The following is a 5,528-nucleotide window of genomic DNA, read 5'->3' on the forward strand; positions in this document are numbered from 1 at the left end:
GCAATAGAGGTGGAAATATTGTATATAGATGTACAGTATATATTGTAAAAATGAGAAAGTAAGCAAATAAGAATATGTATAAAATAATAGAATGGAAAAATGGAAATCAGAAAAAAGAAATACCGATAACAGAAAGCTGTGAAAGTGTAATTGTGATTTAATGTTTGGAAAATGTCAAATAAAAAAAAAATTAAGAGAGGAAGGGTAGATCTTGTATCCTTTTTATATTTTCTCTGTTCTTCTAGCCCAGCGATGGCGAACCATTTTTGGCTCACGTGCCATAAGTGGGGGGAGCGCAGGGGGGTAGTGTGCCGGTGTGCCACACCCATAATGCAATGCACGACCCCCAGTGCGCATGCATGCATTACAGGCACTCCCCCCATTTTTTGCATGGCTTTTTTGCCCTCCCCAGGCTCCAGGGGCTTTATAGGAGCCTGGGGAGGGTGAAAACAGCCTCCCCTGCCCCCCGGAAGCCCTCCGGAGGCTTGAGGGACCTTCAGGACGCTTCCCTGAAGCCTCGGGAGCAGTCAAAACGAACCTCCGAGCAAACCAGAAGTCACTTCTGGTTTGCTTGGAGGGTTGTTTTGAGCGCTCCAAAGGCTTCAGGGACCTTCAGGATGCTTTCCTGAAGCCTCCGGAGCAGTCAAAACGAACCTCCGAGCAAACCGGAAGTCACTTCTGGTTTGCTTGGAGGGTTGTTTTGAGCGCTCCAAAGGCTTCAGAGACCTTCAGGATGCTTTCCTGAAGCCTCCGGAGCAGTCAAAACGAACCTCCGAGCAAACCGTAAGTTCATTCCCGAACGCCCGGTTTGCCCATAGGGCCATTTCTTTGCACTCCGGAGGCTTCAGGGAAGCTCATGAAGCCTCCGGGGGTGGGTGGGGAGGCTCTTTTCACCCTCCCCAGGCTCCTATAAAGGCTCTGGAGCCTAGGGAGGGGGAAAATGGCTTTTAAAAAGGGTGAACTCAGCTGGCCAGCGTGCACATGCGTGCTGGCCACCTGACAGGGCAGCGTCTCACGTGCCCTGAAAAATGGCTCTGCGTGCCACCTGTGGCACGTGTGCCATAGGTTCGCCATCATTGTTCTAGCCTCTGGGAGTTGATACTGTTTTGTACAGGGAGGAGAAAATAATCATTCTGTACACCTAAGCTTTTGATTAATTCCTTTTGACTGGTGATTTCTGGTCAAGGTTTATTGTATTTAATATTAATATGTTTGTAATGGAGACTCATAATTTCACTGGTGTTGATGGACCCTTTGCATGCCCTTCTAGCTAATAGCGTTTGAGAGGCCTGGCCTGACACCTGGGATCGGTTCAATATTGACATTAAATAACTGCTGCAAGTATAAAGTATTAAGAAAATTTGTAATCAAAATATGCATCTGATGAAATGATAGCTGACCTGAGTATCTTGGTGTGAGGTTCCTCTTTCTCCATAACATGGTTCCTTATATTTACAGATGTGAGGAGCTGGTACCATAGGAAATGAGAACTATATGGTAACAGTGTGTACAAAAATAGAAATGTTGAAATATGGTTTGTGTTGGAGGGCAGTTGCTATATGACAATGTGGAAAGTCCCGAAAGTTGTGTGTTTGCAGTTTGAAGGTGTAAAAGGCAAAGATGAACTGAGTGGTCAGGGTCAATTGGTCTCAAGCTGTTCCAGGGGAATAGATATCAAAGTGTACAAACAGCTTCCCTGATATGATTGACTAATGTTTAACTGCATTTACCTGAAACTCCAGAGTAATTTAAAAGAAAAACTGGATATCTGCAAACTTGAAGTTTCTATAAATATAGACATAATAAATGTCAATAAATAAATAATAAAGGCATGAAATGACTTGCTTTCATAGGTTGCGTGCACTCCAACACTGGGGGCTTTTAAGAAGTGACTGGACAACCATTTGTCTCAAATAATATGGGCTTGAGCTGGTAGGTGGACTAGAAGACCTGCAAGTCCCTTCCAACTCTGTTGTTTTGTTATTCTGCATTTATTATGCTTTGGAGGATAGGATGAGCCCTCTTCTTTGTGGAAGCCCCTTAGATATCGGAACACTGTTGTCATGTCATTCCTAGTCCTTTTTTTCATTAAATTAGACATTTCCAATTCCTGCAACTGTTCCTCAAATGTTTTAGCCTTCAGTCCCCTAATCAATTTTGTTCCTCTTCTCTGCACTCTCTCTAGAATCTTTTTTTATATTGTGGCAAACAAAACTGGATGCAATATTCCAAGTGTGGTTGTACTACGGCATTATAAAGTGGCATTACATTTCATGTAATCTTGATTCAATCTCTCTTATTAATACAGCCTAGGACTACACTGGGGTTTTTGGCAGCTACAGCACACAGCTGGCTCATATTCATGTGATTGTGCAGTAGGATTCCAAGATCCTTCTCATGGTTACTATGTTGAGCCAGACCACCTATTCTACACTTGTGCATTTGGTTTTTCTTGTCTTAATGTAAAACCTTCCTTTTCTCTACATTGAATGTCATTTTGTTAGATAGGGCCTAGGTTCTTGAGCCTAACTTCTAGAGTGTTAACTATTCCAGCAGGTTTGGTATCATCTGCAAATTTGATGAGTTTCCCTTCTAACACCTGTCTAAGTCATTGATGAAAATATTGAAGAATACTGGGACAGAGCCTTGGAGTAACCCACTTCTCACTTCCCTCATGTAGATATGGTTCCATTAAGGACTACACATTGAGTGTGACTTACCAATGGGTTACAAATCCATCTGATGGTGATGGTGTCTAATCCACATTTTTCTATGTTTTCAAGTAGTAGGTCGTAGTCAACTTTATTAAATGCCTTATTGAAGTCCAAGTAAATTATATCCACAGCATTTCCCTGGGTCCCCTAATTTTCTCACTTTGTCAAAGAATGCAAAAAATATTTGTCTGGCATGATCTGGTTTTGACAAATCCATGTTGGCTTCTGCTTATGACTGTTTACCTCTAGGTGTTCACAGACTTGTTGCTTAATTTCTAGAATCTTTCCAGGTATTGATGTCAGGCTGATAGGTCTGTGTTTCCTGGATTCATTTTTTTCCCTTTTTTGTAGATGGGAACTACATCAGCCTATTTCCAGTTGTCTGGTAGTGCTCCAGGATTTTTGAAAGATATGGTTAAAAGGTTCTGAGATCTCATCTGTCAATTCCTTCAAAACCTTGGAGTGTAATCTATCCTGGGGATTACACTCCAAGGTTTTGGGGATTTGAACTCTTCTAGAGTGGATATTTCTATTTTCTTGCTTATTTTGACTTGCATTCCTAATTTGTATTTTACAGTATTTTTATAGGTTGGTCTGTTTTTTTTTCCTTTTTCTATAAAGACAGATGGAAAAAATGAATTAAGAAGTTCTGCTTTCTCTCTATTGCTCATCACTTTCTTGCCATTTTCTTCCATTAATGGACCAATATTTTCCTTGACTTTTTTCTTGCTTTTTACATGTTGAAAGAAGCTTTTTTGTTATTATTATTTTTGGCTTTTGAAGCAAGCCTTTGTTTGTTCTGAGTCTTACCTTTCCTGAGTTCAGCTTTGCAGTTTTAGACTATTTGCTGATATTCTGCCTTAGTTATGCGACCCTCTTTCTTTTTATACTTGTTTCATCTATGTTTTTCAGTTTATCAGAGAGTTCTTTGTGCAGTCATGCTGGTTTCTTTTGAGAGCTGTTGTTTTTCTTTTTTCACTGATATTGTGTTAGACTGGGCTTTTATAATCTCACTTTTCAAAATATCCCAAGCTTCTTAGGCTGTTTCCCCCTGAGGACTCTTGTTCATGGAATCCTTCTCAAGCTCTGTCTAAGTTTATTGAAATCAGCTCTCTTGAAGTCCAAGACTTTAGTTTGACTTTGACCTATTAATTGAGTTTGCATAATGTTGAATTCAAATAATACATAGTCACTCCCTGTTACTTCAACATCTTCTATCATTTCATCTCTGTTACTGAGAATTAAATCCAGTACAGCTAATCCTTGTGTCCCTTTACTTTTTGGGACACAAATTATATGCTAGATTGTCAGGAATCTATTTGATCTTCCACTAGGTTTGTCTCCCTGTTGATGTCAGAGTAGTTAAAGTCCCCATTACTATTGTGGTGTGCTTCCTACATATCTTAGTTAACTGATTAGCAAAAATCTCATCTATTTCTTCCGATTGGTTGGGTGGCCTGTCGTATACACCTATGGCAGCGATGGCGAACCTTTTTTGGCTCGCGTGCCATAAGTGGGGGGAGTGCAGGGGGGTCATGTGCGGGCGTGTCGCACCCATAATGCAATGCGTGACCCCCAGTGCGCATGCGGGCACTACAGGCGCGACCCCCCCACATTTTTACATGCTTTTTTCACCCTCCCCAGGCTCCAGAGGCATTATAGGAGCCTGGGGAGGGTGAAAACAGCCTCCCCCGCCCCCCGACACCCTCAAGAGGTATCAGGGAAGCCTCCAGACGGTTCCTGAAGCCTTCGGAGCGCTCAAAACGATCCTCTGAGCAGAGGGTCGTTTTGAGCGATCCGAAGGGTTCAGGGACCGTCCGGAGGCTTCCCTAACGCTTTCGGAGCGCTCAAAACGACCCTCCAAGCAAACCGGAAGTCACTTCCGGTTTGCTCGGAGGATCGTTTTGAGCGCTCCAAAGGCTTCAGGGACCATCCGGAGGCTTCCCTGATGCCTCCGGAGGGCGTCCGGTGGGGCAGGGGAGGCTGTTTTCGCCCTCCCCAGGCTCCTATAAAGCCTCTGGAGCCTGGGGAGGGCGAAAAATGGCTTTAAAAAAGGGTGAACTCAGTTGGCCAACACGCACATGCGCGCTGCCCAGCTGACAGGGCAGCGCCTTGCGTGCCCTGACAAATGGCTCCGCGTGCCACCTGTGGCACGCGTGCTATAGCTTCGCCATCACTGACCTATGGTAATATCATTATTTTTTCCTTTTATATTGACCTAAATACATTCAAAATGTTTTTAACCATTATACTGTTGCATTTTTGTTGAGCTATAGTTGTTTTTTATATATAGCCCAGCTCCACCTCCTTTTATTAGGTCTGTTTCTTTTAAATAATTTAAATCTCTCCCGTTGTATATTCTATTCATGGGTTTCATCCCACCAAAATAGATATGTCAGATATCAAATGTAATTTATTTAATAATCAAATTTCTACACTGTCCTTTTCATCTGGGTGATTTACAATAAAAATACAGTGTTAAGACATGGAAGAATGAGAAATGTTTTCCATAGCCAATAATTTTTCATAAAAGTAATGTATGATAATTTTACCATTAACTTCTGTTACTGAAGACTTTGGGAAGATTTAGAATTTATTAATGCTGGAATATAAGTGGTTTTTTTCCCCTTCTATAGAGTTGGGAGCATTTTTTGAATTATGAACTATTGCTTAATTTGTTGGTTGTTACCATTGCAATACAAAGTTCACAAAACTTTCATAAAGTCCTCTTTTAGCTATCGAGGTCATATTCTTGTTCCTCTTCACAAGTTCCGTAATAAAAAGTATAAAGGAGGAAGGGATAATAGTAGTTCA

General features: G+C 41.7%; 1 protein-coding gene across 1 annotated transcript in view; it reads right to left on the bottom strand.

The window, feature by feature from the left end:
* Positions 1–5,528, bottom strand: part of LOC309388775 (complement factor H-like) — a 499,219-nt gene that overhangs the window by 280,980 nt on the left and 212,711 nt on the right. The window lies entirely within an intron of this gene.

Source organism: Natrix helvetica (assembly GCF_964273705.1).
Source record: "Natrix helvetica genome assembly, chromosome: 3".
Taxonomy (NCBI): Eukaryota; Metazoa; Chordata; class Lepidosauria; order Squamata; family Natricidae; genus Natrix; species Natrix helvetica.